This window comes from Notolabrus celidotus, chromosome 4 (genome assembly GCF_009762535.1).
Source record: "Notolabrus celidotus isolate fNotCel1 chromosome 4, fNotCel1.pri, whole genome shotgun sequence".
In the NCBI taxonomy this organism is placed as follows: domain Eukaryota; kingdom Metazoa; phylum Chordata; class Actinopteri; order Labriformes; family Labridae; genus Notolabrus; species Notolabrus celidotus.
Window position 1 is genome coordinate 36,760,232 of NC_048275.1, and position 9,000 is coordinate 36,769,231.

General features: G+C 41.2%; 1 long non-coding RNA gene across 1 annotated transcript; it reads right to left on the reverse strand.

Annotated features, from left to right (window-relative positions):
• Positions 1 to 2,026: 2,026 nt before the first annotated feature.
• LOC117811954 lies at positions 2,027 to 4,861 on the reverse strand. Its single transcript, XR_004631092.1, has 3 exons — positions 4,774 to 4,861; positions 2,707 to 2,858; positions 2,027 to 2,179 (listed from the first exon to the last, which is right to left on the reverse strand). It is a non-coding gene; the product is annotated as an uncharacterized LOC117811954 (long non-coding RNA).
• Between the last annotated feature and the right edge of the window lie 4,139 nt (positions 4,862 to 9,000).

The window sequence follows — 9,000 nt, forward strand, 5'->3', positions numbered from 1 at the left end:
TTTAATGTGTTTGAGACCATCAGTTGTGTTGTTCAGAGGTAGGGTTAGTACACCATGGATAGCCCTATTTGACTACTGTTGTAATCCAGATTATGGTAAAACCAGATTATTTCATAGTTTTGATGTCTTCAGTATTAATCTACATGTTGAAAGTAATTAAAATAAATAAAACCATTCAATGAGAAGGTGTGTCCAAACTTTGGACTGGTAGTGTAAACTTTTATTACTATATTTTACAAGGATCTCCTTGAAATGCTCTTTTATTTTGTTGATATGAAAAAAATGACAATAAAATTTGATTTGAATCAGTCAAATGTATCAGTCATCATCAAGCTGTTTCATAAGCGTGCCAAAAATTGTCTTGTTTGACAGAAATTACAATATACAAATCATCAGGCTAGTCATTGTTGTCACGTTAGCCATGACCCAGAAACCTAAATTGTTTTGAAGTACTAAGACACAGTGGAGATTCATTCTAGTTCATAAAAAGGCATTATTATTATTTGAAAACTTATTATAGAAGCTTGAGAATGAGAATGTTTTGGTGTTTTCTTACCACTGAGTGAGACATGAGTTGACGTAGTGCAAAACACAAACGATGTGCTGAGGACCGGTTTTGAATCAGTCACCATCATATGGTCATGAAGCAGCGGCGCTTGTGCATGTGAGTGGAGGCGTCGTTTTGGAGGAGCTCCGAGGGGAGGGGGGGAGGGGTTAGACGGAGTCCTGAGGAAATGCTACATTCAAATTCATGCTAGTTTTCTGTGACTAACAACCCTAGCTTTAAAGGTGACATATCATGCAAAATTGACTTTTTAATGGTTCTCTACCTGAAATATGTTTCCCTGGCATGTCTACAAACCCCCCGAGAATGAAAAAAATCCATTCTGCCCCTGTTCTGATTTCTCCACCTTTCTGTAAATGTGTGTGAAACGAGCCGTTTCAGACTTCAGTGTTTTTGTTACGTAACAACAATATCCGGTCTGTCACGGAGTCAGAGCTCGGAGCTTGTTCAGCCCATAGACTGTATAAAATAATACTGAATCCCTCCTCCGTTTTTCATTACCTGCACACATGTGTGCTAACAAGGAGCTTAGGAGGGAGGCATGCTAGTTGTAGGCTGTCTTAATAAACACAAAGGTCGGTTTTACTCCCCACGTCTGCAGATTTGAAGATATAGGGGATGATTTTTATTTGTCATGGATAAGTGCTAGCGCTAATTAGCATAGCCACATAGCTATATGTTCATATCTGTAGCTGTAGCTGTAGCTGTGTACCAAGACACACGCCGACATACTGACAAATAAAACATCCAACATGTAAACATTAGATCAACGTGCTGGAGAGCCGAGGCAAATCCACTTCCGGAGGGGGCGTGGTCAGAGGGAAAACAGAGTGTTCTGATGAGGAATGAAGAAGAGGACTTTTCGGGCATGCCAAAATCTGATTTCAAAGCATGAGCATAAACTTTAAAGACATGTTTTGGGGACCTCTTAGACCAATATATATTGATGAAACACACAAAAGCGTGATATGTCCCCTTTAAATCAAAACAATTAATTTGTGTTATGTTCAAGGCATCCTGGTATGTGAACACACACTGAAAAGATCATCAGGAGCTTTAAAAACTGACATACCATAAAACAATTTTCATCAACAGTTAAGGCAGAGTGCTCTTCTCCATCCTCCGAGTCCTAATGCATTCAATACTTCATTTCAAGTCTGAGTCACCTGTGAATATGTCCACATCAAGTCACGAGTCTGAAGTCTGAGTCCTGGACCCGAGTACTTCTGCAACACTTGAATTAAAAATTAAGAAGATTTAAGAAAGTTCAAAAGCAACATTCCTTCAAAAGCCAGTGTCCTCATTAGTCTATAGATAATCCACAGAGCGTACTTTTTCTGTTACAGCAATGATAAAAAAGAAGTTTCTTGACCTGATGGTCTATGAATTTAAACAGTGAATAGAAATCAGTCAGGCAGCACACTCTGGATACTCTGATCTCTTTATTTCCCTCGTATTAACGTGTCTCTGTGAAGCCTCCTCACGTGGCAGCACGACATGACAATGACATTAGTTAGCACAAAGGACGACATCAGGACACTGCAGTCTTCACATTCCTCAGAGGACAACCACCAAATGGGCCTGATGTAGAGTGGAGCAGCATGTGTAACATCTCTGACAGACGACACACACACACACACACACACACACACAGACAGAGAGAGACAGAGAGAGAGAGAGAGAGAGAGAGAGAGAGAGAGAGAGAGAGAGAGAGAGAGAGAGAGAGAGAGAGAGAAAGAGAGAGGTATCAATCCTGGTGGTCCCAAGGTGAATACTTTAAAGGGAAAGTTCTTTTCATGTGAAGTATTTGAAGCGCTGTGGGTCTATCTGGGTATCTTTTAAAGGTTTCATGAATATTTATCTGATTATTTTACAGAAAAATAAAATAACTTTCAATCCTTTTATACTTGGAAACCCTCCAAAGTGATGCCCTGAAGTGATTTTGTGTCATCAGTGTTAATGTTGAGAAGTTGAGAGATGAACAGTGAGAGAAGAATCTAGAGGCAGGTTAGGGTTAAGTGTAACGAGTGAGAGAACAAGAGGGAGGGAGAGATCAGGCAACAGGGGAAATAAATTGAAAAAGCAGAGAGTAATACGGGGTCTTGCAGGAATTTTTTGGAAGGGGGGAGAAAAAAACGGACTGGTGGAAAAGGGAGACGAGGCATAGTGTTCGGAGCTGTTGTGTTTCTTTGGGTCCCCTCTTCAAAGGGACGCTGGCCCTGATGGCTTTACCATACGCTGCTCTGGGGTTAGAGCTGGAGCACAGCGCTGCACAGTACCTGCTCCACTGGAGCTGCAGAGACAGAGAGAGAGAGAGAGAGAGAGAGAGAGAGAGAGAGAGAGAGAGAGAGAGAGGCTCAGGACGACCTGGCCGGGGCTGAACATGCAGGTGGACCTGCAGACAAAGAGCACGCTGATGGGCTGCTCTATGATGACAGTGATATGAGTCCAAATCTTTGGGCTTCAGACTTTGTGAGGACATGAAAACTGTCTCTGGATGCACACTGAGGATCTTATATCTTCCTTCCACAGTGATTAGATCTGTATCTAATCACTGTTTTTGCCAACAGATGGTGCAATGTTTACAAATTGCAAAACATAGATTTGTGCACATGGACACACACGTTCTCCTTTTCTTGCAGCACATTTCTTAGATAGTGTTTTCATTTCGAAGCGTATGAACTTAACGTGTAACATCCATAGATGTATAAAATATGGACATAGTATCTGTGACGTCACCCATCTGTTTCTGAGGCACTGTTTTGAAGCCAATCGTCGGCTGCAGCCATATTGGAAATGTTGACCTCAACCTAAGTGCTGTCGAGCGAATGTGTCGTAAAGAGGCGGGGTTTGAGCCTCCTCGCCAACAGCTACAGTGTTCCCGTCTGTCAATCAAGTCAGCTGAGCTTCTCATTGGAAGACTTGTAATCATAATATCTTTAAAATTGCAGCGTTAAAAAAATTCACCCCTCGTACAGTGTGTGCTGATAGAGAAATGAGCTATCCAGACTAAAGATCGTCTTCTTTGAATTGGTGTGTATGTGGTTTCTGGTACTTCCGGAGCCAGCCTCTAGTGGATCCTTGATGAACTGCAGTTTTTAGCACCTCTGCATTGGACGCATATTTTTAGACCGGCGTTTGCCGCTTGATGGACACACACTTTCGCCTTTTCTTGCAGCAGATTTCTTAAATAGTATTTTCATTTTGAAGTGTGTAAACTTAACATGTAACATCTGAGCCTTTAGGAAGTGACATAACAAAAAGTCCACTTTGGTCACATTATTCTTAAAGCTAACATTAAAAAAGCTAAATCTGAAGGTGCAGGACCGGACTTTGTTTCTGAACAGATTTTGGATTTTGTAGAGAGGAAAAGGGGGCGAAACAAAATCTGTTGGTATTCATCCCAAAACCCATCAGCAGTCATCTCATAGTGATTTAGCTTCGCGTCGGGGTCTTGTCTCACCCTGTTGGGATTCTTTTTCCCAAAACTACCTGCTAACCATACATTATCCAGCTCATTACCTACTAACTTAAAATACAAACACGTTGTTAAAAACATTGATTAAAGATTATTTTATTGATTTAAATGATTTATGTTTACAGTTTTTAAAAATAGTCTCAGTGATTCCTCGTCAGTGATCGTTCCATGGTGATGGATTCTTCTCTGCCTGTTGTGGTGGATTGAACATGAAACTGTCCTCATTCAGCTCTCCTTCTTCTCTGAGCTCTGTGGTTCACACACCTTTAAAAAGAAACTAATGTCACAACTTTGAACCCTGCTGCTATCATCACCACCGCTCATGGTTTAAATTTCTTTGTAGAGATCACTAACATAAAGTTTCTCTCACCTGCTCCACTCCTTCATCATATTGATGGACAGGATCCAAGATGAAAATGTCTGTAGCCTGCTGATTTAGCATGCTAGCCGAAGCTAAAGTTTTAGCCACATTGTTTTGATGCTAACGGAAGCTAACGGTTTTACCTCACCTTACGGTCTGTGGTGTCAACAAGCAGAAGCTAAATGTGTCTGAACTCTTTTCTGTGGATTGATTTGACATGACGTGTGATCAGTTTGTCTCTGGTGTTGCTCATCTTATTGAAAGTTAATAACCGCTGTCAAGGGGGTTTGACCAATCAGAATCAACTTCTTACACAACTGGAAGATCAGTTGGAAAGCCGGGTAATAATGTCTATTAATGTCTACTTACCTGCAAGGAAAAGGAAGTGATAGCCGTGAATTGCTGGCTACATAAGCACCAACTGGCAGTGTGATTTGAGCCAGGTTGGACTCACTGGAGGCTGTGCTGGAGAGATGCAAACAGAAGAAGCTAGAGGTCATTCTAAATGACACAGATCATCCACTTCACAGCTTTGTGGACCAGAGAAACAGCAGCAGTAGACGGCTCATCTCTCTGCGCTGCAGTACTGAGACAGAAAATCATTCATCCCTGCAGCAATTAGGCTTCATAACTCTCTAGCCAATGAGAGATGAGCTGACAGACATCTGAATTACTTCTTTTATGTGATTTTTATCATTTTATCTGCCAGACACCTGAATTTCCCTTCAGTGAACAATAAAGTACATTCTATTCTATTCTCCTCTCTCTCTAGCAAAAGGTTGGTTGTGGCTCTAAGAGGCTACATCATCGTCAGCTAATAGGTTCAGAGATTGATAGAACAGGTCTGTTTTTAAGATTTTACTCCCTCCACCAATGTCCCACTACGATGCCTGAAGGGTCCATTGCAGTTTAGTGGGGGAAGCCATACTGTCAGTTAGAGACATTATCTCTGCTCCGCCCTGATGGTGGACCTATCACCCCTGGGTGGCGACAGAGGAGGTCACTTGTATCTGAGAAAGTCTGATAAACCCCAAGACCCCCAGAGCAGAGACCCTTCCAACCTGACAGACTGACAACACATTTAGCCCTTCACACCAACCTCAGAGCGAGGCGCTCTCCTCTTTTAAATGTGGGAGTGGGCTCATTACTAGGCAGTCTGCGCCAAGCGACAAGAATAGAAAGAGTTTCTAAAGATATTTAACATTCCCTGAGTGTAACGTTCAAACAATTCTAAGTAATGTGTGCTCTGTAAACACCTGTATTAAGGTGATACTGTATACTACAGATTACTCTTAACAATATAATGTGTTCAAGGTAAGTTGTGTAGTATTTAAAGGTACAGTGTGTAGTATTTGAAGGTACAGTGTGTAGTATTTAAAGGTACAGTGTGTAGTATTTAAAGGTACATTGTGTAGTATTTAAAGGTACATTGTGTAGTATTTAAAGGTAAAGTGTGTAGTATTTAAAGGTACAGTGTGTAGTATTTGAAGGTACAGTGTGTAGTATTTAAAGGTGCAGTGTGTAGTATTTAAAGGTACAGTGTGTTGTATTCAAAGGTGCAGTGTGTAGTATTTAAAGGTACAGTGTGTTGTATTTAAAGGTACAGTGTGTAGTATTTAAAGGTACAGTGTGTAGTATTTAAAGGTACATTGTGTAATATTTAAAGGTACAGTGTGTAGTATTTAAAGGTACAGTGTGTAGTATTTAAAGGTAAAATGTGTTGTATTCAAAGGTACATTGTGTAGTATTTAAAGGTACAGTGTGTAGTATTTAAAGGTACAGTGTGTAGTATTTAAAGGTACAGTGTGTAGTATTTAAAGGTAAAATGTGTTGTATTTAAAGGTACAGTGTGTAGTATTTAAAGGTACATTGTGTAGTATTTAAAGGTACAGTGTGTAGTATTTAAAGGTAAAATGTGTAGTATTTAAAGGTATAGTGTGTAGTATTTAAAGGTACAGTGTGTAGTATTTAAAGGTACATTGTGTAGTATTTAAAGGTACAGTGTGTAGTATTTAAAGGTACATTGTGTAGTATCTAAAGGTCCAGTGTGTAGTATTTAAAGGTATAATGTGTAGTATCTAACTTGACAAATGGAGGATCATACTTATCATACATTACAGGAGCTTCTTGTCCTTTAAGGCCACCATTGCTTCACCAACAGGAGGGGTGAGCAAGGGAGAGATTTAGTCTAGAATCTGTCTGGTAGATATCACTTAATATTCCCATTTTTACACACTGTACCTAAATGTACTTAAACATCACCTGTATAACATTTTGGATGATACACATACAACCACCATATTTGAAATTGCCCTCTAGTCTGATACAATACAGATGACTGCAGACTCTCAGTGTTGTAACCAGAGCCAGCAGACCGTGGTCCTGTCTGCATACCTGACCCATTAAATGTATCTGATTATGATCATCCTCATGACATGAACACAGAGGGTCAGGAGACAAAATGTTGATGAGTAAACCGGACTGAGCCTGTCTTCACCTGCTGGCTCTAATTTAGACAGTGAGCTCTCTTCACCTCCTCAGAACATGGTGCTGGACCCTCTGCATGTGTTTGTGCTTATCAGCAGACTGAAATAGCTGCCAGGGTTAACAAGGAGCTTAGCCTGTCTGACCTCGGCGCTCGTGCACTGACAGCCCGGCATGCTTGATGTTTCAGGGAAGCTGTTTTTGTGTGTTTGTTGGAAGATCATTAATCATTTGATGGTAAAGAGAAGCTAATTTGGTGCTCACAACTCAATTTCTGAACTATCACAAGTAACTCAACTCAAAACTTCAATAAGAGGAATTATCAACAGCTCACATGTTCATAAATCAAATAAATGAACTCTGCAGGTTGGTCACCCTTTGAAAACTCAATCTGTGACCATGTGAGATATTATTCACTCCTGTGGGGCGGACTGACACAGATGTAAACGGGCTGTGAGGGTTTGTCAACTAAAGGGTTTGGATTTCCTCCCTCTGTGTGTGTGTGTGTGTGTGTGTGTGTGTGTGTGTGTGTGTGTGTGTGTGTGTGTGTGTGTGTGTGTGTGTGTGTGTATTGGGGGTGGGAGTGGGCTGTAACAGTTGATAAATCTGATGTGAGACGAGCTGGCTCTCTGACAGGAGCTGTCACTGAAATAGCAGGGGGGTCCTTATCAATCAACCCCCCCAGCCGCCAATCAAATCCCCTCACCATGGCAACAAGGGCCTGTTATCTACACAGCTGTCAGGTCCCTCTCTCTCCCGCTCTCTCTCTCTCTCTCTCTCTCTCTCTCTCTCTCTCTCTCTCTCTCTCTCCCTCTCTCTCTGTCCTCATCCCTGTCTCTGTGAAGAACTGAAACAATAAAGCGAATGATGAAATGACTCAGAATCGCTCCTTCGTTTTCTACCTCACCCAGTCATTTCAATCAACATCAATTAAATGAGGAGTTAAAGACACTTTAAAGTGATCTGATTGCCACATAAGTATATTCATATTTTATATATGAAACTACATGATCAGCTGATGACCATACGACGCAGCAAGCTCAGTGTATTCATGTTTTTAATCTTTGAATGTTTAAAGCTAAAGCTCCTTTCACACATACACAAAGTTTCTGAAAACTTCCCTAAATGTCTCAGGTGAGCTACCTGTGTGAACACAAACAGTCACATTAAGAAAGAGGCGGGCTTTGAGCCTCCTACCCAACAGCTACACTGTTCCCGCCTGTCAATCAAGTCAGCTGTGCCGCGTTATGATAAAATTCTCCTCCAGTACAGTGTGTGCTGATTGAGAAATGAGCTATCCAGACTACACTCTTCTTTTGTACCAGGCTGTAAACATGTTTATTTCTGCTGTAAAGATCATCTTCTTTGATTTGGTGTGTACGTGGTTTCCGGTACTTGAGCCAGCCTCAAGCGGATCCTTGATGAACTGCAGTTTTTAACACTTCTGCATTGTCCTCATATTTTTAGACTGGAGGTTGTTGCTTGGTTATCTCACATTAATCTTTTAAGATTTGGGGAGAGGCGTACCTCTATATGTTGGTATCCTGTATCAAGTAATGTTGCCTTCAGTGACAAACACCCAGCACTCTGCCTCTATGCATGAGCAGAGCTGTTCACAGCACATTTCGATAGGAAGCACTATTCAGTGGAACACTGGTGGGAACCTGAAAGAGCAAAAGGGTGAAATCACTCCCCTATCTCATGTTCTTTTGCTGTTATTAATTGTTTGTATAGGTCCAGTCACTCCTAGCATTGATAGAAATGAAGAAACCTGGTAAGAGTGTACTTGTGGCTTCGTCTGCCGACTTTTTAAATATGCACTTTATTCATGAACAGACACATGTTTCAGGGGTTTCAGAGGAAAACAATCATAAATAAATTAAGAAGTAAATCAAAACACGCAGACACTGTGAGAAAAGCAATGCCGATTTCACAGCCCCTTGAGAATCCTCCCATGCCTCCCCCTGTCCGACTGGGAAGACTTCACTCTGTGAGTGGACATGTGTGAACACCCAACTCAGGTAAATTTTCCTGGGCAGAGCTATTTGAGATTTTACCCTTGTGATCACCAGCCTCCAACGTTGTTTACTTTACAAGACGATTTAGCTCCTA